At 44.5% G+C, this 13,123-nt stretch overlaps 1 protein-coding gene across 2 annotated transcripts in view; it reads right to left on the reverse strand.

Moving 5' to 3' along the window:
• The window catches only part of GREM2 (gremlin 2, DAN family BMP antagonist), an 80,471-nt gene extending 67,699 nt beyond the window's left edge, over window positions 1-12,772 (reverse strand). The window contains exon 1 of one of the 2 annotated variants that reach the window (XM_059715777.1): window positions 12,440-12,772. The gene's annotated coding sequence lies outside the window, so the exon portion shown is untranslated. The remainder of the gene's footprint in view (window positions 1-12,439) is intronic. The other variant, XM_014600025.3, reaches the window with a different exon arrangement.
• Window positions 12,773-13,123: the final 351 nt, after the last annotated feature.

Raw genomic sequence — 13,123 nt, forward strand, 5'->3', positions numbered from 1 at the left:
AAATGGAAATGGAGGTGTCAGGGGGTGAGGAAGAGGCTGGGGGTGGGGGGAAGGGGGATGTAGCAGCACATGTAAAAGCACAGAGGTACCTAGGGAGTCAGATGTCCGAGTTTTGCCTGCCTGTGGCCAGAGGTGCAGGCCCCCAGAACCCAGACTCCCTTTGCAGTTTTCACCCCCCTGTGCCTTAACACACATACAGTGTCACCTATGGCATGCATTTTGCTTGTCAGCAGTTTGAGGTGCAGTTTCCCAGAAACTTCTGCACGTATTTCCTTGAAACTTGGCAGACTTTGTGGCCTCAGGAAGAGCTACCATCCCTGCAATTTTTACCCCACTGTGGCTTAACACACACACGTGACATGAGTTTTGCTTTCAGGATTTGAGGTGTAGTTTATCAGAAACCCCTGCACCTATTACCTTGAAACCTGAGAGGCTTCATGTCCTCAGCAGCAGCTACCATTCCTACAAGTTTCATCCAGATCAGCCAAAAAACAACATAGTTATAGATATTTCATTCATTCCCCATTACACCCTACGGCCAAATCTCTGAATCACGAAATCTTTTCTGAATCAATTCAAAGCTTAGAATTCAGAAAGCCTAAAGCTTCTAGTGATTTGATTCAGATTTGTAGATTTGGCCTCCAAATCATCCGAATCATCTCCGAATCCGAATCGCGATCCGAAGCTTTGCCCAGCCCTACTGGCTACTACTCTGCCAAATAATAAGCTAAATACATACAGTGGCAGCACAGCAGTATAGAAACTCCTGAAGGTATTCAGGAGACATCCTATAGTCCCTACTAAGTGTAGTTGTTCTTCCAGCAGAAGTTCCTGTTGGTGAGAATCCAAGAAGCCAATGTGAAAATGTTTGCTGAACTGGATAGATATCTGTAAAGTTCATGGGGATTTTTAGACTTTAAAATTTAAATCAGTATAAGACTATTGTTATTGCTGTATCATTTTGATACTAGATTACCCTCACTTTATTATTTCACAAATAGCTTCCTACATATATTCCTGGGAACTTTAAATACCAGTGAAATATGAGAATATCATGTTCTGCCCTTCTAAAAAGCCAAATATTCGATGACCTAATATGGTGCCTTTTAGAAAGAGGAGTTCTATGGCCTTTTATTTTTTTAAGAATTCATAACTCAATTTCACTTGTTGGCCATTGCACAAGTAAACAAACCTTGGCAACTACAAAACTGGCCTACCATCGATCCCTAACAATGGAACCTGCCAATTCTAGATATGGATCCAGCGGTATCTTGCCATTTCTGTCTCCTCCTGAATAGCTTTTCCAAGGAGCTACACCCTTGTCTAGTTTGCTCAGATTCTGAAAATCACTGTTTATGATTGTGGCTGTAATACTTGACCCAGGCAGCAGTGCCAGGAATCAAACCACAGTCTTCAGAGAACAACAAGAGCCATAAGCAGGAGCCTTAACTTTGTGAGAATGGTATGAAAGTGCTAATTCTAAGCCACATGAGATGGCTGTGCCAAGATAATGCTTCAGATTCTGCAAATCACATTCATATTGTTAAAACCTTTTAAAGCCTGGCATAGTTTTAAATGGACAGCATGTCTGTTTGCAGGCTAAAGTCTGAACTCCTAAATAAATAGAATGATAAATTTCCTAATACCACTGGGCAGACTGTTCCTGCAAGTACAATATGTGTTTATCAATTTCCCACTGAGCTAGCATTGACTTTCAAATTTCCTTTAATGCTATTATAGTAAACATAGTGCAGCTCTCTGGCAAACAACAGTAACATTCTTCCTGTAATATCATATTCTTCTGTAAAAGAAAACGGTGATAGGTCCAGAACAGAATATGACTCGACTCAAAATGGCAAAGTACATTCTTTGCTTTAAAAAAATTCAAAATATTATATTTTAAATTGTTAACAAAAAAAAAAAAAAGAATGTTTTTTTATTAAAGAGCAGAAAGACAATTTTGGATGAGTTTTCAAAACTGTGTTACCACATACTGCAAATATAAAAAGAGAAAGTTACTGAAGTACTGATATTGTTAATATGTTTCCAGTTGGAAGCAGTCTATCTTGGTTAAAAGAAAATATAAGATATATATGGATATAACATCAAAATGGTATATCAAAGTTTGCAACAAATTTTTTTTGGTCAGTGCTCTTCTGCTCTGCTAAGAACAAATATGAGGTATAGACAAGACAGAAAATGAAAAAAGTGGAATTTATCAAGATGTTTACAATTTCTCAGCATTTAGAATGATTCTCTGGAAAGAAAGGAATCCAAGTTTTAAAAAATAGCCTAAAAATCATCCAGTGAGGAACTTCTCCTATGTCAGTGGAGCAAACTTGAATGGCATTTCCACATTCTAAAGCTATCCAGCCTGACCTATTAGTAGAGTTGGAGTACTGATTACACCAGACCTGAAGATGGGCAACTTTGTGCCTGAAAACTTTTTAAATCGCTCTCCCAACTATACATTTGGTCCAATAAAAATACCACCAAAACAACCTTGCTTCTTTGATTTTGTATTCAATGAAGGGTTTGCATTTGTTCAACTTCTTCTGTGGTCTTGCAGAAGAGGGGAATTAGTTCAAAAAAGGAGCTGATTTATATGAAAGCAGTATATGTTGCCCATATGTTCACTAGTCTTCCAATTTATGACTAATGAGATACATTTATTTCATAACCTGTTTCTGCAATTTCTCAGGCCACAGGTACACTTAGGACATCAATGTCACAAGTTCTACACTATCAGCATCAATTTAAAGGAACAGAATGGAGTATTTAGGGAAACGGCTCTCTCTAACCCCTTCTCTGTATACATATGACAATTTGCAGATGGAGAAATTAGAGAAAAAATATAGGCTTGTCATTGGTAAGAAATGGGACTAAGCTTACTTTAAATTAGGTCCATGGCAAAATTTCTATAGGTTTCAGTAGCGAAGGGTTAAGCCCAAAGTGAGTGAATCCATTTCCAGTGTAATCCCATTGACTGTAAGAGACTGACACAAGAATAAATATAGTTCACATATGAATTCTCTTTCTTTTTTTTTCCAAGGGGGAAAATAGTGATTAATGGTTCCCCCCTCTAAGTATGATACAGGGTATCTGAACGTATTCCATCATACTGTTACCTAGCCAGCCTGCCAACCTGAACTTGCTCTGAAGACATTCTGGCCTGACTCCCAGCTTCTAGGTCCCAATATGTTGATGGGTTAAAAGCCTGCGCAACGGAGATGTATATGATATGCATGTCTGGGCTGAGGGCCTCAGATATCAAAAAAACATAACTGGTTCTTAGTGAGGATAAAGAGTTCAAACCCTTCCTGCCCTTCAATCTCCATTGCCACAACTGTTCTCTAACCTGCTCCCAAAGTTTTCAGTTGTCATCTACATAGAAACTGGCCAGCATTCTGATTTTTTTTTTTAGCAGGATCCTGCTCCATTCCAAATCAACAAAACCTTTTGAGATTAGGCCTTAACCTTGTACCTTAGAAAACTGTTTCTTGTCAGGAGACTTCTTACAACACTTCTGTTTAGTCTTCATTAGTTTTAACACAAAATATCAGATACCATTTTACCAAGGTGCAATTATTATAGCAAGACAGAATAATGGATTAGTCAGGGTTATGATTAATAATGAACTTCAGCTGAACACAAAAAGCCAGCTAATTTTCAATGGATCATAAGATTAAGTTCCCTTGTTCCAACACAGAACTGCATAATATGTTTAAAGCTGGCAATGTTTGTACAAGACAAAGTCAACTATGCATTTTACAAAGCTGTTATGTGTTCCTCTTGGGCACTGTGTTCTTTTTTATACAATGTTTAAACAAATTATAAAGTGGGATGGGGAAACAATGTTGCACTGCTAGTAAATCCATAGCATAAAATTATGTTTTTGCTTTTATCATCATGCACTCTAAAAACTGTTTTATAAAAAAAATTAATAATAAAAATGGAGGATAAATATGATCTTGCCTTTCCCCAGTATATTTCAGTTCTTCTGCTTCTTACTATGATACAGCCAGAGATAAGAAATCTTTATGAGGCTTACTGTACTTGGACATATCAGAATTTTCATTTCCTCTTGTTTTCATTACAACTTGATGAGCTTCTTCAAATAACTGCTTTCTATATGTTGACATTAAAATCACCAGGAATGGAAGAGGAGTTTACCATTTCATTCCTTTGAAAAACCTTATAGTAAGGAAAGTAAGATAGAATATTAAAAATTAACACTTTGGTAGTGATACAGTCTCCAGGGAAAGATCACTTTGCTAAATCTAACTGGTCTTTAAAAGAGCTTAATATTTGCCATTGTCTTGCCAAGACCAGTGTAAAAAAGACAAGTCCAATGAACAGTAAACAGTTAACTTACATACATTACTTGTGAAATAGTCTTGCAGGACTGCTTTCATACTCCTAACCTACCTGCCACATGTGCAGCTGAACATGCAAATGTCAGATTGGCCTCCTCAGTCATCTATGGACTGATCGATGACTCCCCTATTTACTGTACTGCCAATGAGGGGATTTGCAAGGCTGCTTTCCTATACAAGACTTTTAAACATGCATCCCGTTATACTCTCATACTTATGGAACACAACAGATTTTTAGACGTAACGAATGAAAAAAAAAAAACCCAACAAAATTCTGATGAAAGAGCACACTGCAAGGCTCTTCTCTGCAGCGCACTCAAGTTAAAAGGACCATCAGTTTCATATACTTAAATAGTATAACTTTAGGGGGAAAAATACAAACATTCCAAACCAAGAAGTTTTTAGCTTATGAAAAACTGAGAAATGTTGATATGGAAATGCTATTATGATACTTTCATTGAGCTCTGGGTTGGGTGCCCTATGCTCCTATATTCTCCTGTGCCTGTGGCACAGAATCTGCATCTGAACATTTCCAACAACACGCTATGGTCAGGGTTTACCATGAGCAATGTGACAGCTCACCATCAAGGACAGCCATGGTGCATACTGAGAATGGTATTCAAATTGCAGAACCTGGACCATAGAGGAAAATGGAAATATCAAGACAACACAATGCTATGAGGTAGAATGACAGCACTACTGAACAGAAAATGTTCACTTCAAGACCTATATTTTTCACCATTTCAACATAAGTGTTTTTGGATTTTGGCATAACTTGTGTGGTTTGGGATTTTTTACCAAAATCTCCAAATTTTCCAAAGGGGAGAAGGGGGGAGGAGAGGGAAGGGAGTTTTCCTCATCTTTCACAAAGGATAGGGCAGAAATACAGTTAAAAGGCAGGGAATCTTGAAGCCCAGTCAGAAGACTATCGATTAGCAAATGAATAACAAATTATGGTGCCATTTCTGAATGCAACTGTCAGTTTTCTGTCTCGAGACAAGAGACAGACATCATTGCTCAAATAAAGTCTTATTATATTGGTTATTTTCTATCAGATATGCCTGCTGCAAACCACTAAGTGTATAGCCTTAGGAAAGAACTAACATCAAATACTTCCCCTACAGAATGGAGAGCAACAAGTAGATGCAAAAGAAGCAAGATGCACATAAGGCAGATGCGGCTATGCAGATGAACTGAAAGAAGCTTCTCTACAAGAGGTGCTGGAGCAAGAAGAAAACAAATGCTTTAGGAAAAGGGCCTAGAATGCACAGCAAGTTGCATGGGATGTCAATACTGGTCTGTCTAACAATAACTCTCCTAAACCCGTAGCTGTGAAAAATTCAAAATAGCACCATGATGGACAAGTGTGCTATACTGCTTTGGGGGAGATCATTGGGGCACTGAAAACTATGCAAAGTCACTTGAAAACCTTGATTCAGGCACAGATCTAAGAGGTTTGCCTCTGTGTTTTCTGCTAACTACAGCATCAAGAGACCTGTTAAGAATCTACCAGCTGTTTGTAAGTGATTTTATCCAGCTGTAGTATTGTTCACTGCAGAACAGGATAATTTCAATCTAGTATATCTGAGCATAAAATCCATCTGTGAAATCTAAGGTTGGCTTTGGGTTCCATTTGTCAGCATTTAGCTGGATGTTAAATAGACATCTTACATGAGATGAAAACAACAATGATAAAACAACCCTAAAGTTTAAATCTCTTATAGCACCCCCTACTGAAACAATGATCAGTCTTGCAATGAAGTAGGTTTCCAAGAGGAATGGAAGAGCAAATCAGAGCTAGTGAACTGAGAGAAAAAAGCATCATCTAGAATACATGGGACTACATCTTTCACTTGCATATTCATAGCTTTTCATCAGTTCTAAACTTCTTTTCAAGTTTAATGTGATCCAATATCTTCCACTAATTTTTCTCACTGCTATAACATTTTTCATCTAAAGTTCTTCAAGTGCTTTACCACCTTTAATAGTTAAATCCTCCCCCTCTGTAGCTGGGTTTTATTCAAGGAAGTACATTCATCTTACCTTGTACTCAACATAGAGGATTCAGCCACCTGATTGACAGTTATAGGTACGTTGCTCATGCCTTCATCTTCTAGTCCAGTAACTTTCAACCAGGGTGTCATGACACCCTGGTGTGCTGTGAGATCTTTGTAAAGGGTGCCACAGCACCCAGCCCCTGTGTGAGAAAGTCAGTGTTTGCTTTCCACCCACCAGATGCGCTGCATCCACCCTGGGGCTGCTCTTCTGGGATACTCCTTATCTAGCATGTGCTGATCACCTCTGCAGTCTAAGCAGCATACTCTGCCATGGGCAGGCAGGAAGGCACACCTAGGCCATGCCTTTCAGCCTGGCTCATTCCTCCACTCCTCCCATGCTTCTGGAGCTAGTAGGAGGGACTATAGGGGCAGGTAGCTCTGATGCTGTCATGCCAGTTTCCAGAGGATCAGCAGCTGCACCAGGGACCACACTCACCCTCTTAGTGGGGAGGGGGCAGATAGCAAAAAAAGTGGGGCTAAGTATGCACAGTCAGAAAGCCTGAGACTAAATTGTTTCAATCTCTACAGTTTTCTGTAAACTGCCTAGACTGAACCAATAAGAATGACATTCACTTTTCAATCCCAAAAGGCAGGCAGACCCTAGCAATGACCCATACCAGGAGGTGGGGGGAGGAGGAGGGCATGCCTTCCAGCCTGCTGGCCACTGCAGGGAGTCATCCACTGCAGGAGATGGATGATTCCTCCTGCCATGCCCCCTCCTCAGCCTGAAACTATCTGAGGAGGGGGTGTGGAGAACCCTCCCCCCCCACCCCACTTGGCCCCCAGCTGAGGTCTCCCCAGCTCCATGGAAAAAGGGAGGGGGGAAGCCCCCAGCTGGTCATTTCTCCCTCCCCCCATGCCTGGATCTGGTCTCCCTAGCCACAACCCCCTCCTCAGTCCAGAATGGTTGAGGAAGGAGTGTGGGAAAACTGCCCCAAAACCCTGCGCTGGACCCCTAGCTGGGGTCTCTCTGGAGTGGGCATAAGGTGGGAAGAAGGAAGCCTCCAGTGAGGTGTTTCTCCCTCTCTTCCTCCCCAGCCCCAGCACCCAAATCCAGAGCTGGGCCAATCACCTGGCTATGCCCCCTCCCTGGCCAGCTGGCTGGCTGAGGAGGGAGTGGGGGAGAAATGCACCCCCACCCAGATCTGGACCCCCATTGAAGCTGTGCTGGGTGCAGGGGGGGAGAAGCCACAATGGAGGCCTTTCCCCCCACTCCCTCCTCAGCCAGCCTGCTGGCCAAGGAGGGGGTATGACTGGGTGATGGCCCCAGCTCCTGGCTTGGGCAGAGTGAGTAAAGCTCCCATTGTGGGCTTCTCTGCGGCTGGGAGCCAAGGTGACACCCAGCCATGCCTGCTTCTCAGCTGGCCGGCTGAGGAGGGGTGCTCTACCTCCCCCCGGGCTCCAAATCCCCAGCTGGGCTGTGCCTGGTGCGGGGGAGGTGGGGAAAGGAGGGGAGGTGAGGAAAGTTTCCTTTCCACCCCCAATCTCTCATCAGCTGGCCTGCCGGTCGAGGAGGGGGAGTAGCTGAGTGATTGCCCTGGCTTGGGCAGGGGGAGTAAAGCCCCCACCATGAGCATCCCCGCATCTGAGAACTGGGGGGATCATCTGGCCACATCTCCTCCTCAGCTGGCAGGCTGGCTGGGAAGGGAGTGGGAGGTAAAATGCCCCCCGCTTCAGGAAAGCCCACATTGGGGACTTACTCCCTCTGCCAGAGCCAGGAGCTGGGGCAATCACCATCTGCCATGCCCCCATTCTGGTTGATGGGCCAGCTGAGAAGAAGTGGGGGTAAAAAGCACCCCCCCTTCACCTGGCTCTTGACCCCTAGCTGGGCTGTGCCTGGTGCAGGGTGGGGGGAGCCTCAATTGGGGGCTATACTCCCCCCACCTGAGCCAGGAGCCGGGACGGGAAAAACACCCCCCCAGCTCTGGCCCCCCAGCCAGGCTGTGCTCAGTACAGGGAAAAGGCTACAGTGGGAACTTTACTCCCCCCAACCCAGCTGAGAGTCAGGCTAATTTTCCTGGCCCAGGTAAGTCTGATACTACATCCATCCAGGTATATTTTAAATCAGTTTCAGCCATTTTCAAAGTGGTTTAAGTAAACTGAACTTCTGCTTTGTTACAGGTTTAAACCATCACTTAAACCAGTTTATATGTAACTTCTGTTCCTAGCCTGAGACATGGCAGTCATGCCCCCACCATGCTCACACCTCCAGTAGCCACTGTCACCCTTTCTGCCTCCTTTAGGGACAAACACCTCCTTCAGAGATCTAATGCAACCCTTAACCCTTAAGCAAGCCAATCTGCCCTGCCAAGCAGACCCTGCCCGCATGGAGCACCATGCACCACTTCCCACCATGCTCTCAGGTATGCTTTGCCCAATCCTGCCTGTTCTGCAATCCTGTGATCCTTTTAATGGGTATAACAAGGCGAACGCCATACAAAATAGCTTAGTTTTTTAAATGGGGTGCCACTAAATTCAGAAAAGCTATAGGGGGTGCTTTGCGCCTGAAAACATTGATAAACACAGCTCTAACCCCTACTTGAACAGGTAGACATTTGGCATCCTCTTCAGGTTTTTTTTCTAAACTGTTGTAATAAGCCAGTTCTTTTACTATTCAGGGCTTTCCCTGTCCTCTTCCTTGGGACATATGAAGTAAGAGACAAGTAGTATTATTACAGGGAAATTGAGGCACAGAAAGGTTAAGTTTCTTGCCCAAGATTTGTAGCAGGGATTAAAAACAGAGCCATTATCCTGAATCCCACCTTGTTTGCTGCCTACTAAACTTTGCTTCTGCTAAACTGTGCTCTCAGAAACAAGCTCGACAGATTCTCCTCAACAGTCACTTTAGAATTAGATATTGAATTGTTATCATTCCCTTCTCTACAATTCTGATGTTTAAAAGGGCATACGGAAAGATGTCAGTCTGAGTAATACACAGCAAAATTCATTAGAAAATGATGTGACCACCTAGGGACCCTGGTTTTCCCTGACAAAAAAATAAAATAAAAATGACAAATTCTCTAATAAAAAACCCAAATCTGTGATAATATGAAAGGGCCCCCACAGCTCTTCTAGCCCAGATGGTGGCCCTCACCGCACCCCACATCCCGCACGGCCTTGCTGGTGCCCCTCACTCCCCACCCACAGCTCTCTGGCCGTACTCGTGCCCCTCACTCCCTCCCCCTAGCCCCCTCACCCCTGCTCCTGCCCCTCACTCCCCCCCACAACCCTCCCAGTCCTGCTGGTGCCATTTGCCCACAGCTCCACAGCTCTAATGCAACCCACATCTCCTGCTCCCCCAGCCCTACTGAAGGGGGCCTCCAGATTCCAGGGCTATGGGGACAGAGACCCGGGTCCACAGCCCCTGCCCCTGCCACAGGAGGTGGCAGCTGCTGCAGTAGAGCAGAGCCCAGTCCCTCCTCTGCTGCCTGCTGAGGGGTTGGGGCAGGTGGGGGGCAGCTCCCTGCCGCTGAATGCACTCCCAGAGGGCAGGGGGATCTGTGCCACCCAGATCTGTGCACAGGGTGGGGGCTGGCCTGCTACGGACTCCTGCCTTGCTGCCCTCCCCCAGGGCCTGCGCAGTTCAGTGTGTGTGACCTGGCATTGCAGGGCAAAGTGGGGCTGCACAAGAAAGCTGCTTGCTGCTGAGAACTCTGTGCTGCCCTGGCAATGAGTTCCTTATGGTGCAGCTACAGTGGGGGCAGTGGTGCGGGGCTGCATGCAGGGAATGCATTGCCAGGGCAGAGTGGAGCTCACAGCAGCAAGCAGCTTTCCTGTGCTGCCCCACTGTTATTTGTAGTGCTGGGTCACACAAGCCATGGCTGCAGAGGCCCTGGGGGAAGGCAGCAGGGCGGGAGCCCAAGCCTGAAGGAGGAAGCCTGTACCCATACCCACCCACACACAGATCTGGCGTGCAGAGGTCTTCTCTGCCCCCCAGGAGTGCATGTAGGAGTGGGGAGCAGCCCCATCACCCAACCAAGCAGCAGGAAGCCTGCCCCACCCCTGCCCTACACACAGATCTGGGGGGCACGGGTTCCCCCCCTCCCCATTTCCCCAGGAATTAATGCAGCAGTGGGGAGCCAGCCTCCCCTACCCCCCCCCCCCCCGACATGCTGCCCATGGTCCTGTCCCACTCCCCACTGGGGCTCTGCAGTCACGCATTGTGGCCCCAGGCCCCAAGCTCCATACACTGCCCAGTTGAGCAGCAGCACCAGCCCTAGCCCTGCCCAACTCTCTCTCTCCCTCCCTCCCTTCCTCCCTCTGGGGGCCTCAATCCCTACCCCCCCCCCCCACACTTACCTGCAGGAGTTGCTCTCCAGACTGCCTGGGGGCCATGTGCACATGGTGCCCCCTGCCTCACTGCCCTCCTCCCGCTCCCTCCCAGCCCCTTGCAGGCTAGAACTCTGCCAGCCCGCAGAGGGCTCATTGCAAAACTGCAAAATCCACGGGCTTCTCTGGTAAAATGAAAAATTTACGTTTGCCTCTGGTAAAAAGGTAAAATCCACCATTTTCTCCATTTTTCCATGGGAAACGGAAAACCCAGATCCCTGATGACCATGCAGCAGAGTAAATGATAAAATATTTTAGAAAACTTTTGCTGTTTGTCCAAAGACATTGAGGAAGAAAATAAATCCCTTGAAGAAATACATTACCTATATTTACACTGATGATAATAAAGCAAGCCTAAAGTGATGTTCACTTCAGAGTGCTTTATTGCACAGTAACCATGAAGTGGGCACATACACAGAGGACTCAGCCAATGGACCCTGCTTGTTATTGCACCTGTTGCTTTATTATTCAACCAGATTGTTTAGCTTCCTAACCTGTAAACTTTCATCACACAGGCTACCCTTTCACAGTTAAACTGTGAAAACTGAAGTTTACCCAACTCTACTTCACAGGGCTTTAGCTGGGCCATCATTCAGCATTTTCAAGGGGCAAAAAAATAGAAAAGGTTTAACTTGTTACTGATCTGTTGATTTTGTCCGCAACATAGCCACCAAAAAGAAAGTTATATAACCACTTTCACAATGCTGTCCTAAAAATAGGAGTCACTGCTTAAACTAAATACCACTGCAGTTTCTCTCTAAGACCTGGAACTGGTTGTAAGATGGGTGGAAGTACAAATATTTCCCTCACTTTAGCAGAAAGTCAAGCAGCTTCGCCTTGCAAGCCAATTGTACAAAGACATGTCTATAATTTTCATCTGTGGGGGGAGTGAGGGGGAACCACTGTACATGTATTTCCAACTCACAACTGTTAAAATAATGCCATTTGTTCCTGCAGCTGATCCCTCATAGGGTTTCATAATCACAAACCATCATTAACCCAAAGCAGAGAGAGAGAGAGAGAAAGGTACAGAGAGGTACAGGTCCTAGTCAAGGATTTATTTTTTTCTCCATTTCTTGCATAATACTTCAATCAAAAAAAGGATTTTTTTTTTTAAATCCATGCAACTAACTGTTTTAGCAGTCTGCTCAAACCCAAGAAATACAGACTTTTTTTTATATCTTGCTCACATTAATTTAGTGGTGTGCCTCTTGGAAACTTCTTATATGAAAGAAGCATGAGCATAATATAAAAGACTATGAAACCAGAAGCTACTGCTTTAACATGATCAGGCACCAATTTACACTACATTGTATATAAGCTAAATAGGAATGGGTTACAACTGAGCAGTTAAGTTTTCACAAGGATTTAACTTTTGCATGTGCAGAAGCACTTAATAGGAAAGAGGCACAATCTGGTGTGACATGAATACCGGAGTCCTGCATTATGCCAATGCAATATAGGAATAAATACAATTTCTTCCCCTCTCAGTTCATTCTGCAGACTTTGAAGTTAAGGAATCCCCCCTCCCCCTCTTTCCTTCTAAACAGAAGTGGAAAAATGACAGAGTAAAAGAAAGAAGGAAATCAAGTGTTACAACATAAAGAGCAAAGCCATCTAAACATCCACCTAAAACCATCACACTCTGCTTCAGATGAGTTATGAGGATCTTTGTACCTGGAATAAACTGAGGGGTTTTCTTCAGTTCCCTCTGTCCTGGAGTTTATATATTCCAATGGAGTGATTAAATGTAGCCTGCTGCTGCTTTCAGTTCTTCCTTAGCCAAGCTGCTGCAGATGCCCATAAGAGCTCAATTTGAGAGAGCTGCGAATGGGGAGAGTGTGTCTTGTGTTGCAGGATCTCAGGCTTTGGTTGCAGATGTGAAAGGAGTACTAGAGACTCAGCACTGACTCTTCTAAGCCACTGCATGGGGATATTATCAAAGTCTAAGCTTTCTATTGGCTCTGATCACCAAACAAATCTCACCAGCCACCCTTACCTCCCCCCTCCCTGTTTCACTCAGCGCTTGTTTCTCATCTAGCCCACAAACATTGCAGCCACACACACTTAAGTCGCTTGCTGTGTTTCTCCTTTCCTCCCCTTCAGTTTGTGGATTTACAACCTTGTGGTTAGCTCTAACATTTTTTTTATCAGCTTTCCAATCCAAACCCTCTTGTTTATGTAGGGAAATTTTACATCTACCAACCCACAAAAAAACACTCGTTTCCTTCAGGTCTTCTTCCTCTTTTTGTTGAGAGACCTGCAATGCTAAGAATGCACGAGAGTTGTGATTGTGTATCATGCCTGACATTCAGACACATTCATTTTCTTGACATACATACATACATGCATACATATATA

Source organism: Alligator mississippiensis, chromosome 1, assembly GCF_030867095.1.
Source record: "Alligator mississippiensis isolate rAllMis1 chromosome 1, rAllMis1, whole genome shotgun sequence".
NCBI lineage: Eukaryota > Metazoa > Chordata > Crocodylia > Alligatoridae > Alligator > Alligator mississippiensis.